At 34.1% G+C, this 18,973-nt stretch overlaps 1 pseudogene across 8 annotated transcripts; it reads left to right on the top strand.

Moving 5' to 3' along the window:
• The first annotated feature begins 11,891 nt into the window (after nt 1-11,891).
• LOC149563557 (pentatricopeptide repeat-containing protein At2g13600 pseudogene) lies at nt 11,892-15,387 on the top strand (annotated as a pseudogene). Of its 8 annotated transcripts, XR_016364090.1 has the most exons (4): nt 11,892-14,024; nt 14,143-14,193; nt 14,370-14,435; nt 14,781-15,387. The product of XR_016364090.1 is annotated as a pentatricopeptide repeat-containing protein At2g13600 pseudogene, transcript variant X6 (transcript). The 8 variants fall into 8 exon arrangements; XR_016364088.1 differs by having other exon boundaries at nt 11,892-14,193; XR_016364087.1 differs by having other exon boundaries at nt 14,133-14,435.
• Nucleotides 15,388-18,973: the final 3,586 nt, after the last annotated feature.

Here is an 18,973-nt window from a genome sequence, read left to right on the forward strand (position 1 = left end):
TTGTGAAATTTTAGGGTTTGTCTTTCTTAAGAAGACCTAGGTGACTTAGGGTTAGGTATGAATCAATGGTAGTGATTCACCCATATTGCCACTTAAACCTTCCCTTTTTCTGATTGGATGCATGTAATGCATAGGGATTCATAATTAAGATTCGTACTTATCAACAAAGATTGTAAAAAAATCCTTAAGTCAACTCAAAAATGGTTTACATAGTATTTTGTGCCAATACAAACAACTATGTCAAAATTGTATTACTCGGCATCTGAAGTCCCTAGGGCTCAAAACTAATTGTAACTTCAATGTTGTCACTTGACATCTGAATGACTCGGCATGCACTACTTTATTGGCACTTTAATCACTTGACGCATACTATCTACTTGACATCTAAGTGACTTGACACTTGAGTGGCTCAACACTCACTATTTACTCAGCATGCTCTATCTTATATGTTATGCTCGGCATATATTACTTATTTAGCATGAACTAAGTAAATAACTTATAATGACTTAAGTGTATAGACACTCATTTACATCAAAACCAATCTAAGATCAACAATCTCTCCCTTTAACATGAGTGTCAAAAACACTTGGTCATGCATTAATGATCTTATCCTTACAAGCATAACTTAGATATCTAATATCTATTCGACTTCTATACAAAATTTTAAAACATCAAAATTTTGCAACACATGACTTATCAATCATACCTCAAAATTTCATAACTCCCCCTAAGTTGATTGTTCTGGTCTATAATCTATATCTAAACCAAAAAAAATTTGTTTGTTTGTCTATGTCTCTGTCTCTATCTCTATCTTTGTCTCCCCCATACTCTTTCTTATTTCTTGTTCTCTTACTCCCCCTTTTTGACACTTATGTCAAAGGGTTATACAGTAATAGTATGTTTGTCCAAAAAAGATCTGTGCACCTCTAGTATAATCTTTAGAGTTTTATCCCAATTATCACAAGCTACCTCATTGATTTGGATGGCTAGCTTGGTAGCAAGGTCTACTAAGCCTTCAAGTGTAGAAAGATGAGGATCTTTCTTCATGAGATTTTTAGCATAGGCTAGTTCCTTGTGTAGTATCTCCATGTGTGGAGTTAATGTAGACTGGGTGCATATTAATTTAGCCCTAATGTTGGCTTCATCTACATGTAATTTTGCTAACTAACTTTGGAATTATAGGAGTGCGTTGAAGTGTTTCTCACTTTGGGTTGGAGACTTTGGTAGAGTTATGCCAAATGTTTTCATAATGCTCTCCAAGATTAGGATATGACTCCTAACTTCCCTTGTGAAGAGTGTAGTATTATTCAATTTGGTATACAAAGAGAAAATAGTTTCTAGTACCTTCTTCACACTCTCTATTTTGATTGCTAATTGAACCTATGATAGTACAATAGCACTTGTTATCTTTCATTAACTTTATTCTGAAACTTTCTCTCAGACCATTTAAGTAATTTGGCATTTGTATCTAGCTCTATGTCATTAACCATCTCCACTAGTAAATTGTTCAATTATTGGCTTGTTTTCCTCTAGAGCCAGTAGACTGAATGCATCAAGAAAAATCTCTTTGATATCAATCAAGGTTTGTCTATGCCTATACTCCCTTCTGAGTAGTTCTTGATTTTTCTTCTTTGCTAGAGCCTCTTGAAGAATGCCTATCTACTCAATTGTGATGGTTGCAAGATCAAATTTAGGCAACACAATTACTTCATCTAAGCTTACATCACCATATGATGTTACCTCATCTACCTTAGGTGTGTTTGGACTTGGCCTTGAGGATTGCAATGGTGTAGCTTCTATGCCTAGCCTTTGAAGAGCTTGACTAGGAGGAGCGGCAGATTTTGGTAATGATGTCAGTGCAGTATTACTAATTGCTCCTCTGGCTTTCTTGACAAACTTAACTCTTCAGTATTTTCCTTCTCTTTCTCTGTATTACCAGTAACACCTTGATTTTGTGTTGTAGGTGCAGGAGTGACATCCTAACCTGTATGAGCTTAAGCTCCATCTTTCTCTATTGTTGTAATCTCATCCATCTACTCACTAGATGATTCAACTTTGTCATTTGTCTTTGCAGGTTCATCTTTGATGACTAGAGCACTTTGTACTATTATACTATCAGTGGAGATTGCTTGCTCCTTTTTGTGATACACCACAATAGGTAATGGTGGTTGTACCATAGTATATTGAGAAAGAGGTGAAGATGTTTATGGTGGTTTTGTTTCCTCCCCTATAGATGCCTTATCTACCTTCTCAATCTCATCAACATTTACCAAGATAGGATTCTCACAAAGTGTAGCCTGTATGGTGGATCTTATCAAAATCTTCTTTCAGTCTTTCTCTGAAAGGGGATTTATGTTTTGAGTGAGAGTCTCAGAAACATCCTTAATCTAAATAGTGTCAATAATTACTCTTGTCTCCTTTTAAGGATTGGCACTCAACACTTGTGTATTTGGTACACTCTGTTCTATTTCCTTCTCATCTATAGCCGGTACCTAGGTGTCTATGTTCATGTATGTTCCTCCCTCAATTGTATCTTGTTCAATGTCTTCTTCTTTTTCTTATTATTTTTCCTCACCTACTTCAATAGGTGTTTGCATAGCTTCCTTATATGTTGACAGTCCATATGTCAGCTTCCATATTTTTTTGGACTTCTGCACAACATCTTCAATGTCATTTTGCAATATATTAAATGCCCTATACTTTTTCCAACAAATCTTCTAGTATATTTCTTAATGGCATTTGCCATTGTGGCCTTACTCAGTTCTAGCATTAACTATGCAATTGATGTCTCTCTTATTTTTCTTTCAATATCCAAACAATAATGCCAATTCTACTCAACTCTATCATACAAACTTTTGGGTATGGTGTTGGCAAGTTCAAGAGGAGCCTTTTTAAATATTGTGATCATGGCATATACTGCCTCTTCAACTTGATTCTTTTCAATCTTCTCAAGATTTTCAAACTCAATGTAAAAGAGTCTAGATAAATCAACATTATTTCTAATATTCTCACATAGATTGTCTAAATCTGAAGAACTACAGTTACCACTTGAAACTAGTTGTTGTCATTAGATTCGGTCTTCTCTTCAGAAAATTCAACTAGGGCAACATATTTTCTCCTTGGTCTCTTCTGAGACTCATCATCCTTGCTAGCTTGACTAGCTCTCTTTTCCTTTGGCTTGGCTACTTCCTTAGCCTTTTGTGTAGTGGCCCTTGTGCTAGCCCTTGTTGTAGGTACTATACGTTGAGTAGGTCTCGCAACCTTCTTTGATTTGCTCACTACTGGAGCTTTAGCTTTTCTTTTCTTCTTTTCAATAGTTGTACATGCTTGACTGGCTTCTTCTCCCTTGGCACCTTATACAATTTCTACTTCCTCTTCTTGTTGGTCTTCTCCTTGACCTTGAGTCATGGAAAGTGGTTCTTGGACAGGTACATTCTCTTCTTCTTCATCATCATCATCTTCTTCTTCTACCCCTTCACCAAATTTCTCATTTAGTTTCTTTACCATCTTATTCTTCTTCCTAATAACTTAATTAGTCTTCAAGTCCATGGTGATTTTTGACTTAGCCACATCAAAGTTCCCAAAAGTTGTAGCCTCCTTGTCCACTTCTTCTACAAGTAATGATGTGATTGCTACAAAGGTTTCATCAACATTGATTTCAAATTCCAATGGTCTTAACCATCTAACTCTAGGAACTATTTCCTAGACATATGTAAAGTTAGTTTCAACTAGGAAGAAAACATCATCAAAATGCTTCTCCACTAGTGAAACTAGTATCCTCAGTCTTTTCTTCATAGACTACTTGAAGTATTTGAAGTAGCTTGTCATAAATGACTCAAAATTATCACCTAGTTGCTCAATGAATTTACCTATTTGTACTACAATAGGTCCATTTACCTTCCATGCAACATTACCAAAAGTAGGAAATGTATTCTATACATAAAATAATATACATACAAGAAATTTGCATTGTACACTTTTGGTCTTCCTTATAGCTCCCAAATTTTCTAACAATTTTTGCATCTACAACTCGGCAAGATCATAAGGATGATCTTTCTTCACTATCTTATATCCCACGTCAAATGCAATACATGGTACACTATTGAGTCTATTTGATTGATAGAACTTGTGTGCTATAATCCTTACTGCAAAAGAAATTAAGGGATTTGTGATTGTATCTATTGTAATCCATCATTTATTCCATAGAGCCCCTATATTCCTTTCAATTACCTCTTTTGCTTCACTTTTCATTGTCTTGGGTCAATCTAGGGTTGGATACCTTGTAACTCTATGCACAATCTTCTTGGTGATTTTCATCGGTCCATTCTCTAACCATACAAAATTGTCATGTATTCTGCTCAAAAGTATTTTTATCCATTCTGTCTTGAAGACATTGGGGAAATCTAGGGCACCTGTTAACCCTTTCTTCTCAAAAAAATTATATTCCTCCTTCAACACTCTATTTTCACACAATTTCACATATGTCTCCCTAATCTCCATGTCTCTTATGCTTCCAACCTTACATGTATAGTAGCATCTAACATCTTGAATCATGAAAACTCACGGTGGTATCATTAACAATGCACTGGATGGATCTTGTTTATAAGCTATGTCTAGAATAGCTCTAAAATTTTGTTTTTAATCTTGTTGCTTATTAATTGCACATTCAAAAATTCATTTCCTTCTACAACCTTGGCTACTAAAGAACTAGATGCCATTTCATAAAACTAGGTTTTGTAAAAACTTAAACTGTGTAGCTCGACACATGATAAATACCTTTTCAATCCTACTGAGATGGTGTCAAATAGTTGTTAAATCTATTTGCAAACACTCAGGACAATTTTTCTAGTTTTCCTTAGCTCTTTGTTCCCTTCTTCGAATTTGAATGATGCAAAATAAGCATAAATGGGTTAAATATTCCTTAAAACACTTCATTTAATGCTAAGTTCTTATACAACTATAAGCTCAACTTCACTAGAATTTTTGGCTCATTTGGCATCCATGTAATTTTCCATATGCATGGAAACCACTACAAGCTCGATCAACATTAACAACTTTGATAGCTCGGCATCAACTAACATTTTACTCAGCAACCATAGTGAAATTTTTTTCATGCTTGATAGTAACATGAAAACTAACAAAACTTAAAGATTTATTCTTGATTCTTAATAACACTTTGCATCTTTATTCATGCATATGTAATCTTTTCATAACTAAATCCTTGGAACTAATGTATAATATATCTTTTAGATATCAATCCCACATACCTTTTGATTGCTTAATTAGAGGAGGTGTGATCACCTGACCCATTGGGTGAAGTGATCCCATCTACACTTGATGTGTTGCAATCTTCCTTTCTCTTCCATGTCTTGTTAATTTCATCTCTGACACTCTCAACATTTGCCTTTTCTTTGCCTTTGTTGAACTCACTACTCGGTGCCTTTGATCTTATTAGACAATTCCTGCTTATGTGACCAATCTTCAAATGGCTAAAACATGAATTTTGACTCAACCACCTACTATAGTCACTTCTAAAATGTGTTCTTATGCAATTTTCTGCAACATGTCCATACTCTTGACATCAGTGATAACCATAACTTGTATTATATTCCTAATTATAAGAGTTTTCATTGTGCTTTACCTTTGTCTTCTTATTTGATGACCATTTAGGCTTGGATCTACACTCATGTGCTCTATGTCCATACTGTTGACAGTTATAGTAGCATCCTTCAAATCTTTGTGTGCTTGTGATCTTGGTTCTACATTCATATGTCTAATGTCCTTGTTTGTTGCATTTATGGCAATGACCCATGAACTTCTGTTGAGGATTTTGATTTGCAGTCTTGCTCCTACAAACATTAGCATTACATGACCTATCTTACCATAATTATGACAAGTAGGTTTGGAGTTCTTACCTTTGTTACTTCTTTCTTTACCACTTTTGGATGATTCTCCTTCTTCAATACTAGTGTAACTCAATCTAGAAGTGTCACTATTGGGTATAAGGGATCTCATCAATTGTTCAAAGTATTTAATGGATTCACTAGGTTTGTTGAAACTATCAGCAAAATCCTTTTCTCTTTTCAGATCATTTCTCAGTTGTTCATTTTGCAACTTCAATGTTGTGATCTCAACATCCTTTGCATTCAGTTCATGATTTGCAATCATCATTTGGCCCAAAGTTTCCGATTTCATAATAGTAATCCTAGTTACCGTTGATGTTTTCTCTTCCAATCTAGTGGTCAAAATCCTTTTGTCATCTTCAACCATGACTTTTTCCTCTTTAGCTTTCTTTTTTTGCTTGGTCACCTCACATAGTAATACTAATTAGACTTCTTGTTCTCTTTTGAGATTCGTGACCTCTTTAGTTAGGGTTCCATTCTTTTCCATCTGACCTACAACTATTGCATTAAATTCATTTGTGTTTCCATCATAAAAATATTCAATAGTGTCAACCTCTCGGTATTGTGTGTCATTCTCTTCAATAGAAATTTCATTCCTTCTCTTCAATGATATCTTCAAATCATTTCTTGCTTCATTAAGTTGACATAAGGCAAGTTGTATTTCAATCTTTTGGTTCTCAATAGTCTTTCCCAATATGTAGACTTCAATTTCCAAGATCTTTCCTCAAAGTTGCAAAGGTCTACTTTCCAGAGAACTCAGCTCCGATACCAATTGTTGGAAATACAATAAGGATGTAAACACTAAGAGGGGGGTGAATCAGCACTTAAAACTTTTAACCTCTAAAACTATTCACCACACATCCATCTCATAATCTATGCATACAAATTGAAATACCAAATTAAGCATATACATACATAGCATGAAAGTAAAATATTAAACACATGTATGACACAAGATATTTGGTTACCCATAAACCCTCCTAGGAGAAAGTAAAACTAGGGTAGGGATGACACCCATAAATCTTCACTACTACATTAATAAAGTGTATCCAATGAAGGTTACAATGTTTGACTATGAAACATGATTTACCCTGTGAAAGATCTACCCAATTAAAGGCTTACAAGATTGTTAGATCATACCCTATTAAAGGATTTAAACACCCTACTAAAAGTGTGCCTAGTAAGAGGACTTTAACTTACAATAAAGTAAGCACCTTGTTAAAGGATTTACAATAGCCTGTTAAGACCACTCTATTAAGAGATTTAACTAATTCACCTATTAAAATGTCTTAGCAATGATCCTTCAGTTAGCACTTTGTTGCTTGATGTTAGATCACCTCTATCTTAATGTATACTTGATCCTCTCCAATTAGATGTATCTATGATGTCCTCTGATTGCTTTCCTCTATTCTCCTTTAACTGATTATGCAATGTAACTCAATTCATAATACCTTAATCACCATGAATGCTCTATTTGTGAATGCAAACTCTCTTCAACCCTCCTTAGCATTCATTACACTTGTAAATTTGGACCCAATTTTTGACCAATCTTGGTCAAATTTGGACCAAGGTTTGTTGCTATTTTTCTCATCAAAATTTTGACCAAATTGCAAGTTGGTCAAAATTTCAACAAAATAAATTGAAGGTTGGTCAAAATTTTAATGAATGTATTTGTCAAAATTTTAACCAACTTGCAATTTGGTCAAAATTTTGACGAGAAAAATAGCAACGAACCTTGGTCAAAAATTGGGTCCAAATGTACTAGTGTTAGAAAGTTTAGGGTTTGTCTTTCTTAAGAAGACCAAGGTGACTTAGGGTTAGGTATGAATCAACGATAGTGGTTCACCCATATTTCCACTTAAACCTTCCCTTTTTCTTATTTGATGCATGTAATGCATAGGAATTCATAATAAAGGTTAATCCTTATCAACAAAGATCATAAAAAAATCCTTAAGTCGGCTTTAAAATAGTTTACATAGTATTTTGTGCCAATATAAACAACTATGTCAAAACTGTATTACTCAATATCTGAAGTCCTTGGTGCTCAGCACTAACTATAACTTCAATACTGTCACTCAACATCTAAATGAATTAGCATGCACTACTTGCTTAGCACTTGAATCACTCAACACATACTATCTACTTAGCATCTAAGTGACTCAGCACTTGAGTGGATTAGCACTCACTATTTACTTAGCATGCTCTATATTATATGTTATGCTCAGCATTTATTACTTGTTCGACATGAACTAAGTAAATGACTTATAATGACTTAAGTGTATAAACACTTATTTATTAAAACCAATCTGAGATCAACACCATTTTAATGCTCTCTCTCTCTCTCTCTCTCTCTCTCTCTCTCTCTCTCTCTCTCTCTCTCTCTATATATATATATATATATATATATATATATATATATATATATATATATATATATGGAAATATTTAGGCTCTAAATAGAGAGACTACTTTATAAATTTTGAAGATTCAAAAAAATCTCCTCTTCCCTTTCCATCTTAGACATTTAAACTTCAAATTATACAATCCATTAGGAAGGATAGTTATAGCAACCCCATTAACTAATAAATTTGCTATGCAATATAGAATAAAATTTAGAAATATAGTCCCCCTCGATTATTGTTGAACTCCATTAGCATATCATGTTGAGCTTCTACATCCTTTCCATGAATATTAACACCGATATTCTCACTTGAAATGTCATATGTGAGAAACACTAACTTGCATGAAACAAAAAAATCCCAACCCAAAATATCTTCCTTCTTGAAGAAGAATTACTTAAACCTTCATTAATATTGAAGTGTTAGAATCAAAGCCACATAAATTTGAATGTTGATTCAATCTATTTATAATTAGAAAACATAGAACATAAGATATGGCATTTCACATAAAAAGTGGAACTAAGAACACAACCAAAACTAAAATCCCTATAGATCTTCTTACTTCAAACTATTCACAACATTTTTGCAAGTTCTTTAAAAAAAGATCGAGATATGAAAAAATCCTTCACCTTATTGAATTGGATTAAATTTTCACACAATGGTATGATTGCGAGTAAATTTTATTTGTCATAGTTGAGATGAATGTGCCTAGATTTTTAGATAATAAAAAATGTGCACTAAAGAACTTGATAATTGATGCTTGATACTCTTCTAGGGATGGTAGCCTCCACGTGTAATTGTCGACAAATCTATTATGGTGGCTTTGTTTACAACTAGATTTCATTGATAGTCAATCCATTCTCCACATATTATGTAAACTTGGTGGCGTACACATTATCTTTAATCAAAAACTCTTTTTTGTGAAGTAGTGGTTCATTTTTGTCATTATTCAAGTGATGTCATATGCTTGTTGATATTATAATCAACAATGACATTTTCATTTATAATTTTGAAATCAAACCAATTGTGTAAATGAATAAATACATGATAAGAAAATGTTAAATCAAGATCATCCAATAGACATAATACGCAATCTAGGATAGATTGGTTGGAGTTTATATTTAAATCTTAAATTGTAAATGAACAACATTCCCACATTGACTTGTATTACCAAACTAGATATGTATAAGATGTTGATCTCAAATTTGTTTTGACTAATGAGTGTCCACACACTTAAGTTATTTACTTAGTTCATGTCGAACAAGTAGTACATGCCAAGCACAACATGTATATGATAGAGCATGCCAAGTCAATAGTGAGTGTCGATCCACTCATGTGTCGAGTCACTCAAGTGTCGAGTAGACAGTGTATGCCAAGTGACACAAGAGCCGAGTAAATAGTGCATGTCGAGCGATATAGATGTCGAGTCTCAGTATAGAAATCAGTATATGCTGAGCATCAGAGACTTCAGATACCAAGTGAGACAATTTTGTCATAGTTTTTTGTATTGGCACAAACAACTATGTAAACCATTTTTGAGCCGACCTTAAGATTCAATTTTGATATTTTGGAGATAAGGACGAATCTTAAGTTGGATTCCCAATGAAATTGCATGCAGCCAATCAAAAAAAGGGAAGGATTAAGTAGCAAAATGGATGAATCACAACCATTGATTCATACCTAACCCTAAGTCACCGAAGTCTTCTTAAGGAGGACAAACCCTAAACTCTCTAAGTGTGAAAAAAAAGTTGTATGAAGGAGAAAAGAGAGAAGTTTGCATGCACAAATAGAACATTCATGGTGGCTAAGGAATTGTAAAGTGAGATTGCATTGCAGAATCAGTTAAAGGAGAACAGAGGAAGAGAAGAGCATATAGCAAAGAGACGTCTGATCAAGAAGGATCAAGAATACATCAATTTAGAAGTGATCTGTCATTAGGCAAGGAAGTGCCAACCATAGGATCATTGTTGAATCATTCTAGCAGGTGAATCAGTCAAATCTCTTAACAGAGTAGTCCTAACAGGTTGTATTGAAATTCTCTAACAAGGTGCTTCCTTAATTGTGAGTTAAAGTCCTTTAGCAAGGCACACTTCTAACATGGTGTTGAAATCATTTAACAGGGTGAGACCTAGTAGTCTTTGTAAACCTTTAACAGGGTAGACCTTTCACAAGGTAGATCGTGTCTCATGATCAAAACATTGTAACCTTCATTAGATACACTTTATTACTACAGTAGTGAAGATTTTTGGGTGTCATCCCCACCCTAGTTTTACCTTCTCATTGGAGGGTTTCTAGGTAATCATATCTGGTGTCATACATGTGTGAATGTTTATATGTTTACATGATTTAGATGTATATGTTTTACATGTTATTCCAGTTTACTTATTGAATGCATGAAATGGATGTGTGGTGAAAGTTGTATGGGTCGAAGTTTAAACTACTGATTCACACCCCCTCCCCTCAAAAGTTTGTGTTTCCTATTGTAATTTTAACAAAAGATAGTCCCTTGGATATTTTGTTAGTTACCATGTACCTAAGAAAGCATGCTAAAGTCATCAATTGTTTCTTTTCTAAATTCATATGTTGTTAATCATATTTTTCTTAAATGGACTAACTTTTATAAAAACAATCTTGAAACTAAAACTTGGAAGAAGCTACAAAATATAATAGCATAAGGCTCAACCATGTGAGTGATTCAAATAGACGTTATATTGGTTTTCATCACAAGGTATCTATGTCAATTTTCTTCATAATGTTAAATACCCTGCACAATTTGATAAAATGAAAAAGTGTTAGGTTCTCTTGTTTAGTGTCCAAACAGAAATTTTCTTACTAAAAAATCAATCAAAGCACATAAATTATTTTATATTGAATTTTGAACATGGATTTTTGTGAAGTTTAGGGACTGAAAAATACCACAATGTGAAATCATTCAAGAGTGTATTTTTGCATAACTTAATGGAGAGGTTGCCATGATCAAAGGTAGCAAATAATCCCTGTGAAGATTATACATCTTCAATTATTATAAACTTTCTTTCTAAAAAATAATATATTTTTCTTGGGAAAATAAACTTAACTTTTTCATCCTGTAGTGGATCTCATATGTCTAGATGTGATCTATCTCTCACATAAAAAAACATGTATTATTTTGTGGCTTTCAATCCTTGACTACATTTAGGTACCTTTTCAATTCCATTAATCTCCTTACTAGTTGAACCTCATACACCTACCCACTTGTGCACATATGGTTTAGAAAAGAACATAAGTTGTACTAATTTTGGAATCCAACTTAAAAAGTAGTGTTGGAAATACTCTACCTATGTTCATAATTGATCTATAGACACCAAGAAAACATGTCCACTCAATCACTATCTAGATCAAATTGGCATCTTAATAATAAGATTTCTTAAAGTACCCTCAAGATAATCAACATAGACATGGTCACCCACACACATCTAATGATCAACCATATATCTAATATAATAAGAAGGAAATAGAAAATAAAATGAATCATAATATTATGAATATAATAATATCCACCTTACTCGGAGGCCGCCCCTACCGCTACTATTTGAGAAACCCATAATTCAACCATTGGGAGTTTCTCCCTCCCACGCATCACTCGGCTCTTGTCAGTGTTGCCTTTTAGCACTTTATGGTTTATTTATTTGTTTGTTTTATTTTTGTTTTTTTAAGGTTTTTTATTATAATTAGTACCTTTGTGATCTGTTTTTATTCTGGTTTAGATTTTGACAGGGGACTAAACTCTTGATGAACACTTGAGCCATTGGAAAATAACCAACATAAATTCTTTGGCAACCATGACTCTGCCAGGATGCTGTGTAAGAAATTCAAATTCAAATACTCGAGTTGGACATATGCTTTCCTCTTGCAGGAGTGTCTTGACAAAAATGATCTGGCGGAAGCCAAACGGATTCATGCTCGCATTATTCAATCTGGTTTTGAATTCCGAGGAAATAAACTTCTCACAATATATTCTAAATTAGGAAATTTGGAGGACGCTCGCAGGACATTGAATGAAATGAGCAAAAGAAACGTGGTGTCATGGAATGTCATGGTTACTGCTTATGCAAGGCGTGGATACAGTAAATCAGCCTTATCATTATTTTGTGAAATGAAAATGATGGGATTCGAACCCGATCAATTTACCTTTGCTAGCGTTCTCCCAGCCTGTGCTAACTTGGGAGATCTTGAAGTAGGCAAGGAACTACACCACGAAATAATTAGAAGAGGATTTCAATTTGATGTCTTCGTAGGGAATGCCCTTGTTGACATGTATGCAAAATGTCGGAGTTTAGAGGATGCACGCGATGTGTTTGACAAAATGACTCAACGAGATTTGGTTTCATGGAATGCCATGGTTTCGGGGTATGCACAGAATGGCCATATGGACGAGGCATTGAAACTCTTTGACAAAATGCCTCAACGAAATGTGAAATCTTGGACGTCAATAATATCTGGGTTTGTCAATCATGGTTGCAGCGAGCAGGCTTTGAAGATGTTTTATCTAATGAATCAAACAGGTACGGAAACCAGTCATTTTACCATTTCTAGTGCCCTTTCCGCATGTGCCGACTTGGCAGCTCTCGAACAAGGTGAGCAGATTCACGAAGATGTTATTAGGAAGGGGTCTGGAGTCAGTGTCTTTGTGGGTAATGCTCTTTTAGACATGTACGCAAAATGTGGATGCATAAAGATTGCACGCAATGTGTTTGACGGAATGCTTCAACGAGATGTTGTGTCATGGAATGCAATAATTGTTGGGTACGCCGTGCATGGCTATGGCAAGGAGTCTCTACAACTCTTTGAAGAAATGCAACATTCTGGGAAAAATCCGGATCATGTTACCTTCATAGGCGTTCTGGCTGCATGCTGCCATGCGGGCCTAGTTGAAAAGGGGTTGCAGTATTTTCATTGCATGAGTCAGGATTATCACATCGAACCTGAAATTGAGCACTATGGCTCGATGGTTGACCTCCTTGGGCGTGCTGGCCACCTAGATATGGCACAAGACATCATCAACAAAATGCCAATAGAACCTGATGTTGCTCTGTGGGGAGCTTTGCTTGGAGCCTGCAGAATTCATAGAAATTTGGAAATAGGAGAACATGCAGCACGGCAACTTCTTAGGTTGAACCCTAAGATGGTTACTCCTTATATAATGCTGTCAACGATTTACATGGAAGCTGGCAAGTGGGAGAATTTTGAAAAATTACAGCAAATGGTCAAACAAAGGGATACAAAAAAGAAACCTGGGTGCAGTTGGATTGTGGTGAACAATCAGGTAAATGCCTTTGTTGCAGGAGATAGATCTCATTTGCAAACTGAGATAATATCTGAAAATTTTGGGAAGTTGTCTGTAGAGATTTGGGCATCAGGTAACGGGATTGATGAGATTACTTAATGATCTGAATGAAGAGAAGAGCTTAATTGTTACAAGAGAAAGGCGTTCATAATGTAATCAGATGATTGCAACAGATTTGTGAACCATCATAAATGCGTAATAATGTGGTCAGTGAGACTTAGCCACCAAGATTTGAAGATTGTCTAAGACATTGATGAAAGGATGCCAACATCTTCCGTTATTGCCAGTGTAGATGCCGTCGCTATAGGAATGTTCTTGATGCCAAAACAGCTATGCTTAGTAATCATCTGAAAATGGCATGACTCAAAGGGTTTCTGTTCCTGTCATGAAAGAAAGGTAAAATCATACTATAGAGAATACGAAAGATAGAAGAATGATTCTACACTATAGCAATTAGTATGCCTTGTGTTTTTAAAGAAAAGCAGAATACTGATGGAAGCGTAGATACCTGCAGACACGGAGATACGGGTAGCGGTATGGGGTTGAGAACACAATTCAAATTAAGGTATGTGGGTAAACGGATAAGGATATGGTCAGAATATTTATAAATATAGTCATAAGAAGTTTTAAGGGGAAAGCGATACAATCAATAGTCAATATTCATATAATGGAATTTATTGGCAACTATCACTTGAAGTTGAAGGAATAAAGAGGAAGCTGATTGTACTTTTAAGTTTGAAGCTTTATGAAACAGGCATCTCTTGTAAAGAGCGGACAAATTGTTTACATGGACACTTACTAGTTCAGGTCAGAGATAAGCACATTTTTTGTTTTAGTTTAAATAAAAAGAATAATAGCTGAAATTTAGGGTTTTTAGCTGCAACTTAAACAATACAAGCACCTAGGTAGTAAAAAGAAAAGGAGAAATTTCCTTTATCTTTCCGATTTTATTTCTATCTTTTTTCACATACTATGATTGATCCTGTTGAAACAATGTTTATGAAATACTTTTTTGTTGAAAGTATAGCATCATGTCAAACTTGATTTATACAGAAGGAATTGACATTGCGGTTGTTTCTGTCAGTAGCCAATGTATAGGCTTGTATGATAAACACTTAAATATGTATTTGACAAAGTCTCTCATGTCAACAGCTACAGGATTGTTCAGAATGCATAATAGTGAGGCCAGTGAATCTTCACCACCAAGGCCTCAAGAATGTCTAAGATATTGCTGAAAGGATGCCAGTGTTTTCCATGATTCTGAGTGTTGGTGGTGTCGCTTTGGGAATTTTCTTGCCATCAAAATAGCGTCGCTCTGAAACCAAGTGGAAATGGTAAGACTAAAAGGATTTCAGTTCGTACGAAGGAAACAAATGGATCACATCATAGCGAATGTTAGAGGTGGAATAATGTTTTGCAATGCGCAACTTTCTACGCCATACTCTTATGAATGAAAAGTACCTTGTATAGACATTTTAGTGATGGATGCATAGATAGTTGGGGACGTGGGTATATAGGCACCGCAATGGGAATGGGAATATGATTCAAATCAGGGTTTGCAAGTGAATGATTAAGTATATGGATATGTTTTATTTATAAATAGTGTTAAAAGTCTGTGGGATTTGGGAAATGGATGCATTCAATATTTCTTATAAAGCTACTGTAAATTCAAGTCTGAGACTCTATCAAACATGCATTTAGAAAAACTGCCCACAAGGACAAATCAATAATTGATTGTGAGTCAAGAGAAATTATCTTAGTTTTGGCTTTAAAAAAATCATTTCAATGTTTTCTTTTTTGATCGGTAAGAGGTAGAGTCAAGGTTAATTATTATTATTAGTTGTTGTGATTAATTATTTTGATTATTAGTTAATCTTGAGTAGATTTGAAACCAAGACCTCTCAATTAAGAGGCTCACAATTCACAATTGTGTTGTAGGGTCTTGCCTACTCATTTCAATGTTTTTGACTACAATTATAGACTTGCAAAAATCTAGGATTTCTCTTTTCCCAATTTCAGTTCTAATTTTTCTTTAAATACTACGTTTGGTCCTAATGTGAAATAATGTTTTCATATTCCAAATCCTATTATTTACATTTTCAAAGTGATCATAGTCTTCCCTACCTATCATAGAATAATTGATTCTTTTAGACTATCTTGTTTTGCTTGACTTCCTTTTATAGAAATTGGCTTTAAAATTATTCACACATTTTGAATTAGGCTTAAAATAAGTCATTATCATTAATCTCCAATGTATGCTCATGGTTAACATGAGGATAAAAAATAAGTGGTCATTCTTTTATTTGTAGGGATCTACCAAAAGAAGTGATCATTCTAGGAAAGGAGCTCAACGCCATGGTTTGGTAGAGTACAAAGAGTAGGAATCAATCAAAAGACTAACTTCTTGGTTGTGGAATCTTGTCAATTTGAGTTAAGGCTCTAAGAACTTTATATCTAATAAGTGAAGGTGGAGAGTGGCTTACTTTCTCCCATTTGACATTATTCTCTTTCATCTCCAAACTTAGGTCTCAATGTATCCTTGTCCAGTATATTGAGGATACCACTATACATTGGCCTCAATGTATCAATGTATCCTTATGAAGCGTAATTGAATTTATTTGTCATATTTTCCTATACATACAATGATTGACAATCCCATTTGAGTAGGCTTATTGATCTTTTTAATTTGTTTGAATGTTTAAATCACCTTCCACACGAATAAATCAAAAAGGGGTAAAAATTGAAATCCAGGCATAGGAAAAGTATCTTTATCTTTCATTTTTTATTTTATCAAACCAAATAACGGAATTTTAAACAAGAAAAAATGAGCCTTCATCTTTTTGAATTTAGAAGTTGTTAACGTGTTTGTTGTCCTTGAATTTTTGTTGTTTATATCTCTTACCAAAATACATCATCCAACCAATAAAAAAAACTTCCAAAATATCAAAATTTTAAAACAATCTCAATTTAACAAACTTGGAAATTTGAAATTTACACATGGGAACCACACTATCAAAACAAAGGAAAATTTTGGAGGAAAGACAAGAAGAAGTTGAAGTATGGGATGTCTTCCCAAGTACACTCTCAAGAAGAAACTCAAAACACTAGAGCAACAAGCAACATCTTCAAACATGTTGATGGATCTTCATAGAGCTTCCACATTAGAAGAGGTAAGAGAATGTGAACAAGATCCTAAAGGATGCATGTCATTAAAATGGCCTTTGATTTGGATCCTAGTTACTACTTGTTTAAGGTGTTAACTTACCTTCAAATATTATTGTCCCTAGTCATAAGGATTAAGATACACTACCAAAAAAGTTTTGATTCAATCCAACACCACCAATAATGCTCTTGCAAAAAAAATCATATCATGAAGTCCCAATGACATAAGGAACATCCATAATGTTGTGATCATTGTTGAACATACTATCATTAATTGTTTGTGCATGCACTGGATTTAATTATGAACCATATTTTATCCAAAAAGAGTTATAAAAATAACTTTCATGTTCTCAAACCAAATATTAAGAAAACTCCAAACATGCATGGCAATTTTATCATAGCTCAAATAATGAAGTATATGCAAATTAGTATTCATAATCCATATAAAAAGAGTAAGCAATGTACCATCAAATATGACACAAAATATACTCTCAAGAAACCCTAAGAGAGAAAAACCTAGCCTCCAATAGCATCCATCACAACTGCATAATTCAAGAATGAAATCATTACAATATGTGTTTAGAGTCTCCATGAATACATCTAAAACACCAAGCCCTTTATGTGCAGTCCATGTGAATAAGCATGTAATCACATTGTAGCATCGTAAATTGTAACCTTGTACAATCTAAACCACATTTTGGGCCCTTGCCTTAGCATGTAGTCCCTTAGCTCTTATCCAAACTTATTTATGGACAAAACAAGTTAAAATTTTGATGTCATGTGTCTGCATAGTGATGAGAATGGCTTCCCTGAACTTAATACACTTCATCTAGCTATATTTCCTTAAATTGCCAAGCTAGTGCCTAGGGCACCCTTGACCAATTAATGACACTTGTTGCAACCTTGGCCTTCCAATTCAAGCCCAAATTCAAAACATGTCAATGTTGAGTTCTTGTCAATTACCCCCCATCCCAATGTGTCAATGTTACCATTGGAAGTTGTCTTAATTTGTAAAAATACCTTGAGAATTCTAAATAAGAGCATTCTTTCAAATCATTATTGCATATGCATCTCATCTTTTGAACTGAACATCAAGTATAAGCATTCAAGTTCAAACACTTATGGCAACATTTCATCCCATCATATTCTTCAAATCCATGCATTATGGTAAGTTACAAAATCCTTCATGCAAGCATATCTTTATGATTGATCTCCTTATGTCAACTCATGTTATTGTATCAAAACTTATGATCACATTTAAAAGCATTTAATCAATGGTGTTTCAAATTTGAGTATTTTGATTTTAGATCTAGCTCTTGCTACATTATAGTACGATTTCAATTCAAGTACATTTAAATTCAACTTTATGGTTGATTCTAAAATTGGGCTTTGACCTAGACAAACCCTCATCAAAAAATGAATTTAGAATTAGACAAAGAAAACAAAGACCTACAAATTGGACTTATGCATATTTGAAAAAGTAGGGTCAATGCCTCTTTGAGTGATGTAGTCCTAGACTTTTTTTATGAAACTTTCAAGAAAGGTTTTGAGTAGTACATTGATACTAGAAACTTTAGCTGGGTCTTCATTTGGCAATCCTATAAAGTCAACATCATCCTAAGTGACATTGGCCTCCTAATCTCAGTTCAAATTTCAAACATAGATTCATTTCTAGTTCTTTATAGATCTATAAACCAAATTTGCATATCATCTTTGTGCTTTGTTGTGTATGTCTAAAACCCTTAGTTCCTTATATTTGTCCCTAAATAAAGTATTCTTCCCATACCCCTTGTATTATCATTTTCAACTCAAATAAAGAGTGTTTGTGCTTAATGCCTTTGGTCAAGTAGATTCATTCTCCTTAATATAATCAAGGGAAATAGGTCTAGCATATAGAAAATAGTGAACCCATTTTCCAATGCCATTACATATACATCTCATATTATGCTTCAAACCTCACAAATATAATCCACATAAGATCTCACAATCCCTTATTCGAATTAACCAACCTTGGACAATTATCGACAAGCTTGCTTGTATTGACATAAATTTGCACAAAATTATCAAGTGGTACTATATTAAATGAAAGGAATTCAAGCACAAAATAACCCTTCAAAATGCAAGATCTAACATGAGAGTGAATGCAAACATAATCTTGTAGACCCTTTTAATCAATTATAGAT

The sequence above is a fragment of the Cupressus sempervirens genome, chromosome 4 (assembly GCF_028749045.1).
Source record: "Cupressus sempervirens isolate cs-2001-9-10 chromosome 4, ASM2874904v1, whole genome shotgun sequence".
Taxonomy (NCBI): domain Eukaryota; kingdom Viridiplantae; phylum Streptophyta; class Pinopsida; order Cupressales; family Cupressaceae; genus Cupressus; species Cupressus sempervirens.